Here is a 12,399-nt window from a genome sequence, read left to right as displayed (position 1 = left end):
AAAGAGGTCATTTAGCCCTTTCGGCAGACGGACCGGCTGCCCTGCAATAAATTGGTTAGAAAATGGTTAAATGGATTGTATGGATGGCAGATAGTAGCTTACTGCTTCAAAGTTCTCATCCAGTTGTTTCTTGAAGGAAGTAATCGTGTTGGCTTCAACCACTTGCCTAGGTAGCTTGTTCTATACTCATATTACCCCTCGATGAAGAAATGCCTCTTTTGAACAGTATTAAATGCATTTCCATGTAGTCTCCACCTCCGTTCTCTGGTTCATGTTTCACTGTTTATGTTGAAGAAGTCCACTGCACTAGCTATCCATTTTTAATGCCTTTGAGAATTTTGAAAACTTGCAACAGGTCCCCTCCAAGTCTTCTTTGTTTAAGACTAAAAAGGTTCAGTTCTTTCTGCCTGTCACTACTATATGGGGGTGTTATAGTCGTCTTGTTGTAAGCCTATGTTAAGAAACATTTTCTAAAGCCTTTAATGCTGCAGGCAGTAAAAATCACAAAAACAAATTTCATGTAGAGTTTAACTAAAGTTAGTTTTGTACATGCCTGGCATAAGCTTCTGATCTCACTGATATGCTACATTTAATGTACAACTAATAACTTGATCTTAAACAAATGCAAAAATACCATTTACATTTTATGGGTTGACATCTGCACAAAACGTCTTAAATCAAGCCTTAAGTTCCAACTATGAAATCAGTGTCAACATTTGAGTTCCAGAAAACACTTAATTTCTCACAACATCAGTATAAATCTTACTTCCACAGATCAGAGAACAAGTGTCATAGCTTTACTTAAATAATGGATAGCTTCCCCTATCCACCTTCCTTACTTTCTTTGCAATGTTCCACAGGACACAAATAGGTACAATTCACAAACTTTCACGTAGCTCATCTCTGTTTTATAGTTCTCACACCACCTAGAAATTTATGTAATTTATAGATATCAAATTGTTATAACAGTTTTAGTTTTTTAACTAATTTTGCTTTAAATTGAAAAATGTGTAAAATAAACAGTTTACACACCAGCTTTGTATGTCCTGTATGTAAGTACTGCACTGCAGTAGAGCAGCAGAGTCAGAACAGAACATGACTGAAATGACTCCCATACAAATATCAGTTACATTAAAAACAATGATGCCATCTTCACAGAGAAGCCCATAAGAATTGCTTGCTGTTTAATTACCATCAATGTTATGCGCTCTATTAAATTTTTGATTTGTATGAAAAAAATGGATGGAATTTGCTTTATCTCCCACACATATTTTGGTACAATGCATGTTTCATGATTATACTGTACATATGAGACCTAGACAATGTAAATAAATGAAAAATCTAAAGGTCTTCAAGTCTGGCTAACTTCTAACAATTTGCAACTAATGATTTGTTGTGTGTAACTCAGAAGTGTAGATTGCACAGGAATATTACTGATAAATATTTATAAAAACACAAATCGTGATTTATTTACATACTTGCTGTACGTAAAATATGAGTATTTTACCAAGTCTTCATCTTTGGTATTAATACATTGTTCATATATTTGAATATTAAAAATGACCAAATAACATGTAGGGAGATGGGATTCTGTTACATTGTGCTTCCAGTTTTTCTTGTAAAATTGAGCTGTAAAATGATGACTGTACCTGTACGGTTTACATAACAAAACTAAAATAAATCCACTGATTGATATACAGTATATATAGTATGATGTATTAGTAGCAAGAGATTTCTGTAGCTTACACCAGTTACTCAGACATTTTTTCTTCATTGGGGATACACGCATTACACAAAAAAGGATATATGGTCAAAAGGTAATGTTCCCTAGTGTCCAAGGCCAGGGACACTGAGTGGGATATGACCACACTAAAACCAACTCATTGACCCATCCTGTTGATGGTACACTACTTATTCCTGCAACAACTCTGGCTGCCCAGCCTAGCACCAGTACCCATACTATGGATTTGGATCATGAGAACAGAAGGTATATCTGTAACTGAAGAAGGCTCCTGAAAACTCAAATATTCAGCTACTAACTCTACTCTATTTTTTCCATTTTTCTCCACTAACTGCAGGTTTAAGTCTTTACTGCATAAGAATGATATCCATCTGGCAGTCCTGTCTTTCCTAGCCACTTCTGGTGCATTGCCTCATCTCAGTTCCCTGTTCCCAATCATCTCTAAATGCAATCAAAAGAACTTGCCTTCTTACATAAGAAGGAATGCAGTATTGAATAATTCATTTACTGCTTAAATGGCCATGTACTGATAATAAATGTAGATTTTCTTAGGGTTTGAAAAAGTACCACAGCATAAAACCAGGCACTAATGATGGAAAAATACCACAACCTTAACCATTAACTTATATATAATATAAAATGCAAAGGCTAGCAAAAAAATACTGAAGATTTAAACAATGTAAAAAGCTTGTGGGATTGATTACCTTCTAATGAACAATGGTATGTGAGTTGACTAAATTTATTCTCCAGCAAGGTATCAGCGTAACCATCTTAAACAGTTTAGCTTTCAAAACGTCTCTGTGGCCTCAGCAAAAGTATGTCTGTAATTTGGTAGTTTAACCTCTTGGAGCAGTGTTACGAAGAAGCTTCATGTGCGTTCTTTACACAATGCTGTGTTAATTAATTTAAACCTTGTCTGTAGTACACTATAAAGACATCCATAGGAAAGAGAACTAAACCTAATGCACTGTGCATTGACACTGAAACTATTCAAAAGGGCACACTGATGGCATTCATGAATTTTTTATCAATAATGGTACTAACATTGTGATACATTATGTGAATAAGATCAGCATCTTCTGTTCTCTTCAGTTTAATCTGACATCACATCCTAAGACTTTATCAAAAACTCAATGTGAATATTAATTTATATGATTTTTTATAACAGATACAATGTAAAATAGACGATAACAGATTTATTGTAAGGATTTATTGTAAGGATTCAGGAAGCACTTTAGAAAAGGATGGTACAGTATTTGTACTGTACGTGTTACTGCAGGGATGCTCACTCATTAAATAACATTGTGAGAGTACAAGAAATCAAAGTTTTTTTAAAATACTGGATTTAATGACATATTGCATCAGATTTAGTGTAGGGAAAAACAACACAATAAAACTTCTTTAAACTTTCAATTAAAAACATACTGTATGAAGTAATCTCACAAACAATGTCCTCTGCAGTAAATACTGTTAATGAAATTCAACCAAAAAAAATATTTCCTATAGAATTATTCTAGATTTCTTATAGAATCGTTCTAGAATACCCATGACTCTGGTGTCTAAGATACTGTATACAGTATAATTTAATCTACCAAATCATGTGACCAATCAACTTTTTTAGTCAACTATAATTTCCATACACTACTATTCCGCTGTGATTTATAGGTGTACTGTACAGTTTGTTACAATATAAGCACTTTAAACACACCTGACATTTTGCTGGCTTGTAGTACCAAAGTTTTTTAACATAAGTTGTGTTGAATTACTTTTAGAAAAAGCCAGCCCTAGCTTGCAGAAACCACATTTCATTGCAACTGGGCAAGCCCACAATGAGAAGATATGTTTGAATGTTTTTTTTTTTCCCCAGCAAACCAAACTTCCAAACTGCCTGCCAGGCCTGATTGATCCGTCTTTCCTGGACAAATCACAATGTTGGACAGGTGGTAAAACTATTAAAAGATAAAAAATCTTAAACAAGATTTTTCAAAATTGTGTGAAACTATGAATACTCACATATGATGACCACCCCATGTGGTCAAACCATGTGACTGATTAGGGTCACTTAAATATTTACTGTTGATCAGTGTATGTGATTTAATGAGTCTGTAAGACCATATCATCGAGAGACTAATGCTATAAACTGTATGCATTGCAGGTAGCGCTCTGCCATAAACAAATCTGACATATACCATGACATACTTATTCTATACCACATTTAACTTCATTCAGCCTAACACTTTCAGAGAAAAGGTCCTGGAGCTCACCCAAATGTTTGTCTACATAATAGTCTCCTAATTTATCTCTGTTTTTGTTTTCAAATTAGGGGTCCACAAATCAGGAGGAAAACTATAATTCTGCTAATTAAAAAACATTTCCATAGTCACACAATTTTAGGTGTATTTCTTTTGCAATGAGTCTGCCCCTGTTCATACCAAGAACACAGTACCAGCCCCTTGTGCTCTGCTCATTAACACCTTGTTTAACTCGAAGAGTAGCAGGCATTAGAGAAGCAGAGCCGTGAAGGTTTATTTTCAATGCAGCATGTCTGGTTACCAAGCTTTGATTTCCACCTCCCACTCTGCTTGAATTCCCATATTGCAGTCCCAGCCAGCAAATGAAGACATAATTAATTTTCCTGCAAATGGGCATCCAAGAAGGCTTAAGAATAAACATATATTTTAAGAGGAACATTTTAAAGCCGCCTTATAAATCTTGATTATAGCACTCCTGATTGAAATCTCAAAGATATGCATGTGCCAGGAATCAAAGAATGTATTTTCTGTGCGCCAAAACATCCATTGAAAGTGTCTACATAAAATACTACATCACATGAGAGAGCCTAAAGCTGTTTATAGTGCAGTATCTAGGTGTGGATGTAAATATTTGGAAATTTTAGTTAAGTAAGTGTATTATAATTTGGCAGCTGCATGCTGTGTTTAGGGCTTCAGTCTCCAGACAGGAGTGTTAGGGGTTCAGATCGCAGATGGGATTGTGCCATTGTACCCCTGAGTAAGGTACCATATTCTTCAATTGCTCCAGTAAATGACATGATGTACTGTATAAAAGGTTCTCCTGCTCATTGACAATTATTGTTATTGAAAATTCACTCTGAATTGACGCATGTGGTAAAATAAAAGAATACTTTAACATTTAGAAGTGTTTAGGTCTTTATTCAAAAATGAAAAATTGTAATAACATGAACATTGCCACAGCTTGCTTAACAACATTTGCTGAAAGTTGTGCTAATTAAATTTGTAAAAGAAATGAGGAACCCCTCACCAACCACACCACCCTTTATAAAAGGCTTAGCCTGGAGATATCACCAAATCACTCCATTTGGTTAAAGGGCTATTCACAAGCCTGCTGTTTGAAAATGTAATAGGGCAGCTTCACCTCACTTATTAATATTAATAATTGCTTACACTTATATAGCACTTTTCTGGACACTCCACTCTAAGCGCTTTACAGGTAATGGGGACTCCACCACCACCTATGTGCAACATCCACCTGGATGATGCAACGACAGCCATAGTGTGCCAGATCGCTCACCACACATCAGCTATCAGTGGGGAGGAAAACAGAGTAATGAAGCCAATTCATAGATGGGGATTATTAGGAGGCCATGATTGGTAAGGGCCAATGGGAAATTTGGCCAGGACACCAGGGTAACACCCCTACTCTTTTCAAGAAACACCCCAGGATTTTTAAAAACCACAGAGAGTCAGGACCTGGAAATTTCTTCAAGTTTGTGACGTAAACTGGAGGTTTTACACATTACTGTGTACATTTTACTTTCAATGTGGTTTGAAATGCTCTCTTCAATGCAGATTCTTTCTAACCCCGAAATATAAAAATAGCGTTGCAAGTCCCCTTTAAGTGCTCAGAAAAATGTGTGCCAAAAAAGCCCTATGCCAAAAACACAGGACTTGAGAGCATCTTTGTTTTTTTACCACTATATGCATAAAGAAAAATTTGAATGTTTTCACATTGATTTGAACTCATTAAAAGAGACTGTTCAGGACAAATTACAGTTACATGCTATATTTTGTATCAGTTGTCTTGATATATACTATCATGGTTTTTCCTGAATGGAAACTCAACAGCATTGCATCCATTTCCTTAGAAATTTACTAGCGGCAAATAGTTAAATTTGCAGACTAAAACTTCTATTAACCTTTAGCTGCACTCAAAGCCATTAGTAGGTTACTATTTAACCTAAGGGTAGAATAGCATTTTATATACAGAGAATTTCCAGACAGACTCTCCCATACATCTCAAACAATACTGAGGATAATTACCAAAGCAAAAAAATCAAAAATAATGTCAGTGTGAAAGAGGGAGAGTGACATTAGACAACTGTCATATCAACTTCATGACCCTTCATGCTCTATAATTGGAGGTACAGTACTTTGCCAGTTTGATTTCCATTACACATAATTTTGTACCGTCACTTAATTCCGAATTTGGTGGGACTTCAGGCAAACCAACTTCCAAGGACAGGATGAACCTTTAAGGTAACCATGATTACCTGATGTTGGAAAGCTTTGAGCACACATACACCCACAGAAAATGACCAAAGCTGTTTTTGTAAATAACATTACCATGAACAGAAGGCCTTGCTGGAATCACATACTGCTGGAAGCAGGTTCTTCTCTGCAGTCAATGTGACAGCCAGCTTCCATCATAATATATACATTTAAACAGCATTAAACCGGTGATCTGGAGAAGTGTTGAGGCTCATGTTCTCTGTATCAGGTACATAGGTACAGTATCTGCTGAAGCTTCAGCAGAGAGTGTGATCAGTCTGTCCCATTTTTTAAAAGCAAGAGTGGTGAACAGCACTACCTCTGAATGCCCGCTCTTCGTAAGCAATGAAAAAGTGATATTGGAAGTGACAGCTAATGAGAAAGAGCTTCGCTGACTCAGGCACATGCAGTGGCTATTGGCAGGGGCAAGAGCTGAAGAGGTGCTCTGTACCTCCGGCTATTCATCATCACTGCCAATTTGTCATATTGCTGATAGAGGCACTTGCGGCCTGATCTGGAATAAATTTGGCAATTCTTTATGATTTTGTTACTCTTTTTCCTTTTAACAGCTAAGCAAAATGAGATCTACCACCAGCTGTTGCTTGATATCCACACGTCTGCCTGACGATTTACTTGGCGGCTGTAGCTGCAGTAAGGCTAGGTAGCATTAAAAATGGAAAATGACACTGAGCACTTAAGTACATGCAGACATAAAGGATTTAGGATGAACAGTTCAGGGAGGGATTTTAAGTACACAGGAATCTGCTTCTGTGCAAATACACCTTCCACCACAGTTCATCCTGAATTGTAGAAGAAAGAGTATGCAGAATCTGCCGCACTGTAGATAGGTAGTCTTAAAATACTTTTTTTAAAAAAAAAAGAAGGCATGTCTTTGCTTTTGGTTATGCTTCTTTAGAAAGGTGCAGATGTAGAACTTTCCACAAAACTTTCCATGAAAACTTGTGAAGTTGCTGGGAAATAAAACATTTGTACAAGAGTTTTATTTATTTTTTAAAAAGCCAAGTTAAGAAAAGATAAAGAATGTATTTTCTGAACAGCATTCAACAGGTATTTTTCAAATGATTTTTCAAAGGAAAATCGTTACAGTTCTCCTCTGCCTTTCAGTGAGCATTAAAGCTTTCTGAAAGCACGTGACAAAAAATAGTTTCTTTAAACCTTTTGGATTTGTACATATTGTAATGTATGTACAGTAGTTAACAGATAATTTTTACCAGGACAGAGGAAAGAGGAAAATTCTTAAAGAATTCCAGTTCTTCTGTTAAATTCCATACATCTATCCATGTATATCCATATTTTTTATTTACTTTGCAGTCTTGTTACTGTAGACTTTAGTTGTTTAGCACTGCAATCTCAAAATTGGTTTGACTAATTAAAGTAATTGTAGTTTGAGCTATGTTTCATTCTTAACTGTCATATTTCTGTGCTTTAACCTTTCAAATTAAAACTTTAAGGTATTATATTGCAAGAGACACTACAGGAATGCACACTATTGATTTCTAGTATCCAATTAACTTGATCTTTTTTACAAATTCCCTCATTTTAATGTTATTGATCATACTAATGAGTATTAGTGTTAATTCTCTTGCCCTGTAAATTATTATGACTTACATTACAAAAAAGGAAAGCTTCGTACTGCAAAGAAAGGTGCTATATATACTGCATTGTATATATCATATTGTAAACACTGCTTGGCTTTACTTTGACTTATGAAGTTGTGTTGGTGTCAATGGCACAGAGCAGAGTTATTTCCCGCAAGAAACAACAAAACCGTTGTTCAATATTGTTCAAGTATTGTTCAAGGTGCCTGTACAAACTAGGTTTATATAGTCCTTCCTTGCTGCTTCAGACGTCATTCGTTATTATGGTAAAGGGGAGAGGTCATGTGTTTTGCCAGTTTAAAGCCTTTTGGCCAAATCAGGGATTAAGTCCCCAGGGGTTTTCCTAGCTGGCATCTGGAATCCTTATCAGTTAACTCCTGCTGCTTAGAAGTCTAATCTTCAGGCAGAACTGACTTAAGTTAACCCCTTTTCACATCTTGTGTCTTATTTCAACTGTATTTCGTAGACCTACTGTAGGGGAGAGTCAATTCTAGGTCTAAAGAAAGTATCCTGGGAGTATGAAATCCAATAGTTTTCTTTGTCTGCGGACTGTGCAGATCCCAGGAGCTCTCTGCCATTTAATTATTCTTACACAACCTCCTTAAGCCCACTGAACCAAACCAATAACTGATGTATAAGTTTCAAACAGCTTTACAGGCTGTACTTGGCTTTATGTCCTTGCGTCAATTAATGAACCCCTCAGAACTGGAGGCTACGCAACATTAAGAGAGCCGGAGTAGAAAAAGAAAGTGATGAAAGGTTTCAGAGACAAAGCCTGAAAGGACTGGCGGAGAAAACTACGTATCTTAAAGACCAGACGGATGACAGCAATTAATGAACCTAATTTCTAATATTCTGCAAGGTGGGAGATTAAAAATCATTAGCATTAACCCTTTATACTGGGCAACAAGTACACTTTGTAGCAACTGTGAATCTTGGTCATTTACTAAAATGTATTAATGATTTAAACTCAATAGGATTCCACATTTTTAGCACTTGAAAGTGGAAATGAGCAACAGTTATTTTAATTCCTGAATATTTTTTTGTATTATAATGTACTTGAAATACAAGTTGTAGGTAACACATATTTAAGAAGCACTGAATGACAACAATGAAGGTAATAAGGGACAAAATAACATAACAGCAGTGTGACCCTACACTGCATATTATTTAGAATAACTGTCCATTTTGAACAACCCACAGGCAAAAGCTTAGCACACAAAAATTCCAAACACTGAATGAGAAGGTTAATGGTTATATTTAAAAAAATGTTAATGCTACATTACAAGGTTCTGAGGAGAAAAATACTGAAAAACATGGATCTTCACATTTGGTTACATGCATACATCACAAATAGTAAATATTTTTTAACGTTGGTTAATTGGTTAAGACACTGTGACAGTAATGTATATTCCACCAGTTTATATTTGAAAGGACATTTTCAGCTCTCTCTTACCTCTTATGAGTCTTAACCTTCTGATTATGTGCTATGTACAGTACAGGTTATAGTACACAACAGAAACTCCTATACAAATGCTAAACAGTACTTTTACGCTGGAGAATGTGGTATTTCAAGCAAAAAGAACTCCAGATAATTGTTGTGCAGAATACTGTCCTTTGAGTGGAATCTTCATATATGCTGTATATCTTATAAGTCACACAATGAATTAACGCTAAGCAGTAATTATACATTGCCTTGCAAGATTAGCCATTCCCAGCCATTAACAGCACATGGGGGGAGCGGTGGCTCTGTGGCTAAGGATCTGCGCCTGTGGCTGGAAGGTTGCCGGTTCAACTCCTGCAGCCGGCAGAGGAATCCTCCTCCATTGGACCCCTTGGCAAGGCCCTTAACCCCAAACTGCTCCAGGGGCGCTGTACAATGGCTGACCCTGAGCTCCCACCCCAAGCTTCTCTCCCTGTCTGTGTGTCTGTGTCTCATGGCAAGCTAGCTGGGGTATGCAAAAAGACAAATTCCTAATACAATAAATTGTATATAGTCAATAAAGTGATCTTACCTTACATTATATTTCTATGCAATTAGTAAGTTCACTATGCAACATGTGGTTCGTGGTATACAGAATTCAGAATGATAGAGATTGTAAGTATTTTTCATCAGGCAAGTCAATGGCAAGATTTCGGTTTATACAACAGGATCTCTTCATGGAGCAATCTAAGGAAAGTATCCTGATTGTTTACACCAGCATAAGCCTACACATAGGACAGTCAAACCCAAGACCTTCCAGTCAAACACTCCACACTACTGCCAATTATACCTTGAAGTCTCTAAACACGAAACATAAACTGCAGGTGAGGATTAAAAACAAAATCAAAACAAGAACGGACCTCACTAAGAAAAATGCACGACGGGCAAAGAAACCAGAGTGTGACTACATGATTTATAAATTCTGTCAAAATGTAGAAGAAAAAGAAAAATGAAAAACAATGTACACAGGTTTTGTGGATTTTGCTGTGGCTTTCAGAATGATTGAAGACTTCACATACAAGGTCGCCTACCAGAAGGCTTCAGATCATTAACTTCAGACTTCACCTGCAAAGCAGAGACTTGATACCAACCGAGAAGGAGCTACTGGTTGCAGCAAGGCCAGTAAAGCACTGGAACATGAATGAAGATATAGACAGCGATTAACTTCTGTTTCTGTTTCTAAGTACTGAAGCCAGTAAAAAAGTGCTCCATTGTAGAAAGCTGTATATCCTGTAAGACTCCTAAACTGCAAAGCCAGGCAGAGGCAGACAGTATCAAAAAAGATAATTTCTAACCTAAAACTATAACATCTATAACTATAACATTTAAACTATAACTATAACAGGAATTATAATTATTTGCAGCCACGTGCTGAAACATATTTGTTTCACTGGCACATTACCAAACTTAGATTGAAATGAAAATGTGGTATTGATGTACAGCCCACACAACACCTGAGTCTATTAAAAATGAACACTCCATGAAAGTGGTGACCCAGATTTACCTGGGATTGCTTCCAAGGATTAAAATGCTGGCATGTGATTATAACTTTGCAATAAATAATCAACATTTAACATTTCAATTTGGCAAAATATTATTGACTGGGAACCCCAGTTGGATTGCTCAAGGTTTGAAAACTAATGTAAATGTACGTAAGGTTAATTCTAGGACTATAACCTTTGTTATTAAGGAAATAGTCAGTTCTCAATTAATGTATAAATTTGTGTTTTTGGTTTGATACACCTCAAGCACATACACCACTTCTTAAATTAGGAAGCTACTGGTTCTTTCTTTAATTGTTGGGTGCTGCCATCAACAGGCCACTTGTCTAGACAATATACCGTCCACTGAACAAACACAGTTGCATGCTGGGACAAATATTGTCACCTGGGTGACAGCCAGGCAAGATGGGCAGTTTTTGTTCCAGTGTTTTGACAGCCACCACTGATGTAACATCTCACGTTTACTTCTTAAGCTGTGCCACAAATCAATTCGTTATATTACTTACAAGACTTTTAAAAAGAGTAAAAGGACTAAAGACTCATGTATTTTTTCACACCGTCTATCACTGACCACTAATTGCCTCACATGTTTCACAAAATTCTCAAACATTACCGTTTAGTTTCAAATCACTTCTAATACAATTGTGTCAACAGTTACTGTACCTGAAAAAATATGCATATTTTTACACGTGAGTTCTCTGGATGAGAGTACACTCTGAACATATTCCTTCATATTATCTCCTTATTGTAAATTATTTCTTAATTTAGGTATTTTGATTTATACTGTGTTCTATTAGAACTCTTTGCATTCCCAGCCACACTCCAAAACCATGACTAATGCAGGTCCCAAAGGTCAATCAAAATCACGGGCCAGCGCCTTCCATCATTATGTTTCCTGTCTTTAGAACTGTATTCCAAGTTATATTAGGAATTCTGGCACCATTTAATATTTTGAATCTAATTTGTACATACTGCATCTTCATTCAATCTGGCCAGTTTTGACCTGCCTTTCTTAAATAGTAATATACAGAGGTGGGGGCGTTAACTGCAGTCTTCAACCCTTTATTCCCATACATACCTTAGAGCCACTTGTACAAGCCTTTATACAGTATGTTAACATGTCGTGGAATATATTGTATAAACACAGGGCACGACGAAAAATCAGAAAGCTACATAGGTCCCGCAGTTTGTTCCTCAAGGAGCTCAGCTCAGAAACAGTGTAATATTGTACCTAGTGTTTCCAGACTTGCTGCTCAGCTCTGTGATCCCTGGCGTCTTGAACAGTTCAATACTTCCCTCAGGGTCCCCTAAGACTCTATTTCAATCGCAGGCAGCTAAAAATAGCCAGCCTTATAATGAGCAAAGCGTGCAAGGAATAGAGTTTCACTTTACTGATGCAGACATGAATGCTGAGACATACAGTACTCTTGGAATACAAAATTCAAGAGAGTCAGGGCTTTACAAAAATAAGGAATGAATACAAATAAAAGCAGATCACTAGCTCCTATACTGTAGCTGTTACATAAAC

At 36.5% G+C, this 12,399-nt stretch overlaps 1 protein-coding gene across 4 annotated transcripts in view; it reads right to left on the bottom strand.

Moving 5' to 3' along the window:
* The window catches only part of trappc9 (trafficking protein particle complex subunit 9), a 665,954-nt gene that overhangs the window by 436,303 nt on the left and 217,252 nt on the right, over positions 1–12,399 (bottom strand). The gene's annotated exons all lie outside the window — the stretch shown is intronic.

Source organism: Lepisosteus oculatus, chromosome 10 (genome assembly GCF_040954835.1).
Source record: "Lepisosteus oculatus isolate fLepOcu1 chromosome 10, fLepOcu1.hap2, whole genome shotgun sequence".
NCBI lineage: Eukaryota > Metazoa > Chordata > Actinopteri > Semionotiformes > Lepisosteidae > Lepisosteus > Lepisosteus oculatus.
This window is presented reverse-complemented; position numbering and strand designations above follow the sequence as displayed.